General features: G+C 35.3%; 1 non-coding gene across 1 annotated transcript; it reads left to right on the top strand.

The window, feature by feature from the left end:
* Positions 1-1022: 1022 nt before the first annotated feature.
* LOC112919768 (U6 spliceosomal RNA) lies at positions 1023-1128 on the top strand. The gene has a single exon (XR_003234963.1). It is a non-coding gene; the product is annotated as a U6 spliceosomal RNA (small nuclear RNA).
* Positions 1129-9509: the final 8381 nt, after the last annotated feature.

Raw genomic sequence — 9509 nt, 5'->3', positions numbered from 1 at the left:
TATATATATATATATATTCCTTATCCATTCATCTGCCAACAGACATTTAGGTTGTTTCCATATCTTGGCTATTATTACTAATGTTACAAGGAATATGAGATTGTATAGTACTGATTTACTTATTTATTTATTTGGATAACCCAGGAGTGGGATTGTTGGATCACAGGGAGTTCTGTTTTTAATTTTTTTGAGGAAGCTCCATACTGTTTTCCATAAAGACTGTACCAGTTTATGTTCCCAAAAATAATGTACAAGGTTTCCCTTTTCTCCATATCCTACCAACATTTATTATCATTTGTCTTTATGACGATAGCCATTTTAACAGATGTGAAGTGATATCTCATAGTTTCAATTTGCATTTCTATGATAATTAGTGATGTTGAGTACCTTATCATTTTCACCTGTTGGCCTTCTATATGTTTTCTTTTGAGAAATGTCTTGAGATCTTTTGCCCATTTTAGAATTGGATTATGTATTTGCTATTGAATTGGTTGAGTTCCTTATATAGTTTGAATATTAATCCCTTATTAGATGTGTGGTTTGCAAATATTTTCTTTCGTTTAATAGCTTGCCTTTTCACTGTTGATTATTGCCTTCTCCGTGAAGAAACTTTTTAGTTAGATGCAATCCTATTTATCTATTTTTGCTTTTGTGGCTTGTACTTTTGGGGTCATATCTTAAGAAAACATTGCCCAGCCCAATCTCAAGGAGCTTTTTCCTTATGTTATTTTTTAGTAGTTTTACTGTTTCAGGTCTTACATTTAATCTGGACATTACTTTGGGTAGTGTGGACATCTTAATATTAATTCTTCCAATTCAAACACATGGGCTGTCTTTCCATTTATTTGAGTCTTCTTTTGTTTCCTCCATCAATGCTTTACAATTTTCAGTGTTTAAGTTTTTCTTTTTATAATATATTTATATTTTTAAAATATCTTAGTGAACAAGGAAAATACTCCTGTGACTATGAGTCAGTTCAAGAAATATAACTTGGTCAGCCAACTCAGAGACAAGGCTGATGTGTGCTCACTTCAGCAGCACATGTATTAAGATTGGAACGACATAGAGAAGACTAGCATGACCCCTGTGCAAGGATGACACACAATTCGTGAAGCATTCCATAAAAAAAAGAAAAAGGAAAAAACAAAAAAGAAACAAGCTGACATATTCATTAAGTCCAGTAGGCAAAGTACCTGGACCCACAATTGTTGTAAGGTTCAAGAAAATACTTTAATTTCTTTTAAGATATTTTGATTTATTTTAGGGGCTCATGAAGATGCTTTAATTTTTTTAAGAAAAAAAGGGAAATGTCTTAGCACACAACATTAATATATGAATGTATATACCTTTATAACAACATAGTCATAAGTTATAACTTATAAAAGTTTTTATGATAATAGGAAAATGGGAAGGCAAAAAGTACCTCAGGCCCACTAACATCATATTGTGTTCTTGCTCATAAGCATCCTAATCACCATCTCCTTACTCTCAAAAGTAATCAATATCTTAATTTTTATTATAATCTCTCATTACATTTATTTATTTACTTATCTATTTATTTATTATCTATTTATTTATTCATTCATTTATTTGAGTTGGGGGTGGGTGGAGATAGAAAGGAAGAGGGAAAGAGACAGGCAGAGGGAGCATCTGAAACAGATTCCATGCCCCCAGCACAGATCCTGGCATGGGGCTTGATCTCATGACCCTGAAGTCATGACCTGATCTGAAATCTAGAGTTGGTTACTCAACTGACTGAGCCACCCAGATGCCCCTCATTGTATTTATTTATATCTTTATTACCCCAGTATGCATCCCTAAATACTAGTTTTATCTGGCATGTAAAAATCTTTTATAAATTTAATTTCTTTACTTGATAAAGAAGGATTCTTTCATCTCTTATCTTATCCAACGTTGATTTGTTGAAAAATTGAGTCCTGTGACCTATAGTTTTCCACTTTCTGGCTCTTGTTCATTGCATACTCAAGGGTCAGTTTAGTTTTCTTCTGTGTTCTATATTTTCTGTAAATGGTCAGCTGGATCCAGAGGTTTGATCCTAATTTGAGTTTAATCCCTTTGGCAATATTATGTAAGTGGTGTGGTGTTCCTTCAGGAAGCACCTCATGTCAGGTTGTCTTTCCTTTTGTGCTATTGGAAGCCCACTAGTTCTCAATTATACCAATTCTTTTTTTTTTAATTTTTTTTAATTTATTTATGATAGTCACAGAGAGAGAGAGAGAGGGGCAGAGACACAGGCAGAGGGAGAAGCAGGCTCCATGCACCAGGAGCCTGATGTGGGATTCGATCCCGGGTCTCCAGAATCGCGCCCTGGGACAAAGGCAGGCGCCAAATCGCTGCGCCACACAGGGATCCCTATACCAATTCTTATGTTAATGTTTCTCTGCTTATTTTGATTTTCTGAAGCTGACTATCCATTGATTCCTCAGGAGGGATTCATGAGCACACTGTTCTCTGAGTTCCTAATATTGTTAACGTTTTATCTGTGCCATTTATACTTGAAAATCATTTTTTTATATAAAATTTTTAGTTCACATTTTCTTTCCTTAAGTGTTGTGATGGTTAATTTTTGTGTCATTTTGACTGGGCCATGATGCCTAGATGTATTATCAAGCATTATTCTTGATGTTTCTGTATGGGTGTTTTTTATTTAGATTAACATTTATATCAGTGGAATTTGAGTGAAGCAGATTGCTCTCCATAATGTAGATGGACCTCACCCAATTAGTTGAAGACCTAAATAAAACAAAAGACTGACGTTTTCCAAACAAGAGGGAATTCTGCAGCGCTGGAATTGCAATGTTGGCTCTTCTCTAGTCTATAGCTTGCTGGTCTACCCTGCAGAGTTTAGATTTGCCAGCCTCCACAGTTGCATGAACCAATTCCTTAAAATAAGCTTTCTCTCTCTCTACACTTGTAGAGAACTCTGGCTAATACAAGTGTCTTAAATATATTACTCAGACTTATTTTTGTAATGAAGCTTGATGTTAAGATGTCTGAAAATCTTATTTTCTCTCCCCTGGGTGTCATTTTCTCCTTTTTTCCAGATCCCTAAAGGAATTTCTTTTAAGCTTAGGGCTCAAGTTTGTACATGTTCTGATAGATTTATACCTAAGAATTTAATTTTTTTTGGAACTATTGTAAATGTTACTCATTTTTTATTTCATTTTCCAATTGTAAATTGCTAATATATAGAAATATGATTAATTTTTGTTTGTTGACCTTGTATGCTATAATCCTACAAAACATTTTGGTTGTAGGGGGTTTATTAAACTAAACTTTTTAGGGTTTTTTTTTTGGCATATTCTACATAGACAATCATAGTATTTGTGAATAAGGACAGTTTTATTTCTTCTTTTTAAATCTATATGACTTTTATTTATTTTTCCTTTTATTCACTAGCTAAAACTCTATATGTTGAGTAGGAATGATGAGATTGGACATTGTTGCCTTGCTCCCAATCTTAAGGGAAAACAGTCTTTCAACATTAAATATGATGTTTAGTGTAGTTTTTGTGTTTTTGTTTTGTTCTTTTTTTTTTTTTTTTGCAGATATCCCTTTTCAGATTGAGGATCAGGTTTTTTCTATATCCTCGTTTGCTGCAATTTTTATCAGAAATGGATGTTGAGATTTGCTTTTTCTGCATTAATTGATATGATCATACATTTTTGTTTAGATTGTTAATATGGCAAATTAGAATGATTGATTTTCAAATATTGAACCACCTGTGCATCCCTTTGATAAACTCCAAATGGTTTTGGTGTATGATTTTTTTAATATTGCAGGGTTAAATTATTAATTTTTTGATAACTTTTGTATTCATGAGGAATCTTGTTCTGTGGTTTTCTTTTGTAGTTTGTTTAGTTTTGGTATCAAGGGTTTTAATTTACATTTATTTTATTAGAAAATATAGCATAGTAATCATGGCAGTTACACATTAAAAAATCTATAATATTTTCCATTGTCTAATAGAGTAAGTCTATAATAACTTTGATAGTATTCTATCTCACATCAGATTTTTTAATGTAGGGCAGCCGAGTGGCTCAGTGGTTTAGTGCCGCCTTCAGCCTGGGGTGTGATCCTGGAGACCTGGGATCGAGTCCTGTGTCGGGCTCCCTGCATGGAGCCTGCTTCTCCCTCTACCTGTGTCTCTGCCCCTCTCTCTCTGTGTCTGCCATGAATAAATAAATAAAATCTTTATTAAAAAAAAATTTTTTTAATGTATATGTCTTACTCTGTAAACTTTTCTATTCCTGTCACTTGTACCCTTTCTGCTACTTCAGTTTCCAGGTCTATGATGTCCTGATATCCTGCTTGCGGTTCCCCAAGCATGCCAGACTGTGACAGTCTCAGTTTTTTCACTAACCGTTCTTGTAACACCAGGAATATCCTATTTCAAGTCTATATGCTTAATAACCTCTATTTTGGGGGGCTGAATTTTCTTAAAACTCCAAATGTTGTTGACTATTTCTCCCTCCTGCCTCTATTCTACTCAGTATCAATGCCTATTGTAGCACTTATTTATTTACAACCTCCCCTCCAACCCCCCCACCCCCGCATACCCTGCACTGCACTGGTTAGTGAGTACTTTGAGGGCAGGGATTTGTCTTTAATTTCCAAGTACTTAACAAAGTCTGGTGCACCAGTGGTGTCCACTGCTTATTTGTTGATTGGATAAGTGAATAAATGTCTTATAGCTTCCAGTGTCCTCCAAGCTTACTGAGAGAATATATATTATGCTTTTATATTCCTCGATTACTGAGAAACTTTGCAAATTATGTATATATATATATATATATTTGTTACTAACAGTTTTAACCTTTGACAGTTCCAATATTACATTATAGTCTCTATCATGAACATTTTCAACATATGTATATCTAATATATACTTATGAGTGTAAGTTTAAGAGAGTAAATGTAATTTATGATGATTTTAGAACTCTGGTTTCTAGACTGAGATCCTTGAACTCTAACGGGTTCAAATATAATAATGGGCATCAGTGAATTATTTTCTCTATTTTAAAAAATGTAATAGAACTATATATTAACATCTATGAGGTTGTCCAAATTAACTGAAATATTAAATTCTTTGCTTTCGACCATAATTTTGTTATACAGTAAATCAGAAACTTAGAATAACAGCTATGATCACTGACTAAATAAATAATATTTAATAATTACAACTTGGAACACAGAAGTTTTCAAAACAATATACATAGGAGAGCTTTATAAGAGGTTATTATCAGTGGAAAAATTATTTTTATGGAGAGATTTTTGTTATATATTATATTCCTATGATTATTTTTTCTTCTTTGTTTTGAAAGCTTTGTATTGGGAAATGTTTCAATAATTGAGTATTATGCTGAATAGGGTTTCCAGTGAATTGCTTGAGATCATATGCTTAAATTGCCCAGAAGGATAGACTAAGTTTACCAATTAAATTTCTTGAAAATATACAAACTTTTCCTGTAACTTTATGGTGAGTTGATATGTTTTCTGTGAATTGCTTTGACTTTTTGGTGAGTTCTAATGCATGCATTTCATCCTTCAGCAGCTCAAATTACAAAAATGAATCAATGGTATTTCTTCCCAAGAAACCTCTGCCTTGTCTCTGAAAAAAGACCAAAGGGAAAAAAAAAAAAAAAAAAAAAAAGACCAAAGGGATGTATATTCTGGTTGTTTATCAGAATCTCATTTAAATTAGTACTCTAGTTTTGTTTTAGACTGATCTGAAAAAAGTCATTTGTGCCATTTTATGTAAATCTAAATTAGCAAATAATTTTAATAATGATCATTTTTTTTTTATAATGATCATTTTGATACAGATAACTGGAGTACGCAGACTATAAGCAACTAGAAATTTTGAAACTATACGCTTTTAAAAAAGTAATGATTTTTATGCGAAAGATTTGTGAATAAAAAAAAAAACAAGCAATCTCTGCCAAAGAAAGCCAGTTTCTTTCCCTGAACATTTCATTGACTGTGCTGTCACAAAGGGTCATCATGAATGGTGCATCCTAGAAGTTGAACATTGCACAACTGCAAAATTGTATGTGACAACCCCACTCTATTCTCTTTGGACCTCTAGTCTCTTGAAGACTTCTTGCCCATTTTCTGGGTTATTTTTAATTGCTTTGATTTTATTTGTGAAAACTGAATTTTTAAACTTTGCAATTGTTTATAATTTCAATAAATAAAATCCTTCTTTATATAAACATGTTGAGCACATATAAAGGAAGGGCTCTCTTTCTTTAGGAAATACTCTCTCACATCTGCCTTCAAGGTTACAGCCATTGCTGCCATATACTAGTACAATGTAATTTTACCCTCTAACTCAAGTGATTAGTCTAGGAGTTGTAATCTGGCTCAAATGGGCCAATGAGAGCATTCTCTTTGGGTGGCTGACAATTCTAGTGGCCTTGTTTACTTCTATATTGACCAAAAAAGCAGAAGAATTGAGTCCAGAGAGAGAGGGCAAGAGATGCATATAGAAAATGCAAATCAAATCACAGGTTAGAGATGGACAGACACAACTGAGAATGTTCTGAATCTCTGGTTTGAGGTGCTTCTTGACGCTTGGTGCATTTCTCTTTGGAGTTCTGTGGGAACTCTTCTCTTCCCCAAAGAAAGAAATGGTAGAAACCACCATTTCTAATCATTATTTTGCTTCAACTCAGACAGGAGGGGCCACTTCCAAAGGCCTCATACTTTAGAAGGCTTTCCTCCTTCTATATCCCCTTCAATGGGACAGAGTTTGCAGAGTCAGTGGGATATGCCCATCAAGAGCCATGCTTTGTTTTCTAGACCATGCACTTGGATATATGGGATCAAGGAATTTCTGCTCCAAAAGTCCCAGACCTATTTCTAGGACCTCGGCTGACATTTTCTGGGTCCAGTGTGACCTCTCCTGGTTCCCAAGGGTTAGCTACAGCATAGCTCTTTATGGTGGGATGTGAACTGAGTGGATTTGTAGTTTGGGGGCATATCACTTGTGTGTATACCTAGCTCCTTAAGGTGTAGAATAGAACCTGAGGCAAGAAAAAAGCGGGGGCATGCCACTAGCCTGTGTCCAGGGGCTGGGGCCTATGGTATTCATATACTGAATTCCTAAAGTCTGGGAACATGGTCTTCCAGGAGCTTATAAAGGTATGTTTGTCAATATAGAAGGATATGGCACATTTTATTTAGCAATTAGCTTAGTTAGAAATTTTAAATACTTAGACATATTGTATGTAGACTTTCCTTTCCTTTTCTTTTTTAAAGATTTTATTTATTTATTCATGAGAGACACAGAGAGAGAGGTAAGACATAGGTAGAGAGAGAAACAGGTTCCCCGCAGGGAACCTTATGTAGGAATTGATCTTAGGACCCTGGGATCAGGACCTTAGCTGAAGCCAGACACTCAGCCACTGAGCTACGCTGGTACCCTGTGGACTGTCATTTGTAGTCTTATCCCAGGATCTGCAGTTGTTAGAGGTGGGCCTCACCAAATAAGCCAATATAATGAAAATCTAGTCTTAATAGTGGTTAAATTAAGGTTAATGATTTATAGTATAAAAGAATTTCTAATAAGATTCTTTTAATAGCATAGGCTAGTGAAAAGACCACTGATTTAGAACTCTTATTAGTTATCTATTGCTGTATAACAAATTACCCTAGGTTTGCAGCTTAAAATAACATGTTATTTTACAGTTTCTGTGAGTCAGGAAGCTAGAAACAGCTTAACTTAATAGTTCTAGTTGAGAGAATTTATTTTTTAAGATTTATTTATTTATTTATTTATTTATTTATTTATTTATTTGAGAGAGCAAGAGAGCACACGCATACAGATGCATGCATGCACAGGGGCAGGGGTAGAGGAAAAGGGAGAGAATCTCAAGCAGACTCCCCACTGAGCATGGAATCCATTGGGGGGAGGCTCAATCCCACATCCCTGAGATTATGACCTGAGTTGAAATCAAAAATCAGATGCTTAACCCCCTGGGCCACCCAGATGCTCGTAGCTGGGAGACTTATGAGACTGTACTCAAGATGTTGGCTGGGGCACTATTTTTATTGGGTTCCATTGGGGCTGAAAGATCCACTTCCAAGCCTACTTATGTGTTGTCGATAGGCCTTGGTTCCTTGCCACATGAGCCTCTCCATAGTTTGGGTGACCTCATGATGACACTTGGCTTCCCCCAGAGTGGATGATGAGAGAGAGAGAGGAGAGAGGGAGAGAGAGAAAGAGAGAGAGAGAGAGAGAGAGAGAGATGTAATTTTTCATAACGTAATCCCAGGAGTGATATACCATCATATTTGCTATATTCCATTGGTAATGCAGACCAACTCTGGTATAATGTGGGAGAGGACTACATAAGGGTATGAATGCCAGGGAAGGGAATCCTCTGGATTCACCCTGGGGGACAGTTTCTCCAGAACTCCTTGCTCAATCTCTCCAGCCCACCAGCGTTTTGGTTCTTGAACCTAGCCCATTCTGTCTCACCTTTGTATATGTGGCCTCTCCATGGTATGCTTTTCCTGTTAATCTTCCTTGGATGAACCTCTGTTTTAGATTTCATCTTAAAAGACAATGCTCTAGAGAGGGCTTCACTTGATCACTCAATATTTAATAATTTCCTAGTCATTCTCTGTACTATCACATTGTTTTAATTCTAGGTGTCTGACCCATAAATATATGTTGAATGAAGGAGTCTTGGTAATTATGTGACCTTAGGGAAAAGATATGTTTTCTAAACTTGAGAAGCTTTGCCTGTGATTAATGATCTTCTACCCCCACCTACTACATAGGCTTTTGTGAGAACCAAATAAGCTAGAATTTTCTATAACAGTTGATGAGATTATTATTGTTGGTTAACTCCCCTTCCCCCCTTTTCCCCTGGAACAGAGGGATTGCCCGGGAATGTATTTTCCCATTTTACTTTTCAGGTTCTCTTTATCTACCTGCATTGTAGGACTGCGTTGTTCATTTTTTCATTTTTACATTCACTAGCCTCATTTACTGCCCTGTAAATGTCTCAGAGGACTTATTTTGAATTAAAGTTATGATTTCACGTGTGAAAAGTATTCAGTTGGGAGCAAGTTTAGTAAGGTTTATTCAAATGTAAAATGACATTGTGCTTTTGGATCATAACTAATCATAGCATCCCATTGAACATGGGAGGTAGTATGTGCTTTTTAGAAGCTAGTTATGCACAAAAGGACAAATACCCAAGAATCAAAGCAAACTTTTAATAATGCCCAATTGGAGTTCTGGTCATGTTTGAGCCATTCAGAGTCTAATCAGTAAAACCCCCTTGAGTCAATAATTGCTTTCTTCTCGAATTATTGCAGGTATCTATTATGCTGCACATTATCCACATAGAAATGAACATATGGTTATTGAACACATAACAAAACAGACTCTGTTGGAGAATGTTTCCTTTAGGATGCCTTAAAACATTCTTGAGCAGAATATTATGGAGGCTGCTTACTATCCCTTCTGTTCCT

The sequence above is a fragment of the Vulpes vulpes genome, chromosome 4 (assembly GCF_048418805.1).
Source record: "Vulpes vulpes isolate BD-2025 chromosome 4, VulVul3, whole genome shotgun sequence".
Classification (NCBI taxonomy): Eukaryota; Metazoa; Chordata; class Mammalia; order Carnivora; family Canidae; genus Vulpes; species Vulpes vulpes.
Note: the sequence above shows the minus strand (reverse complement) of the source record. Positions and strands in the feature narration are given on the sequence as shown.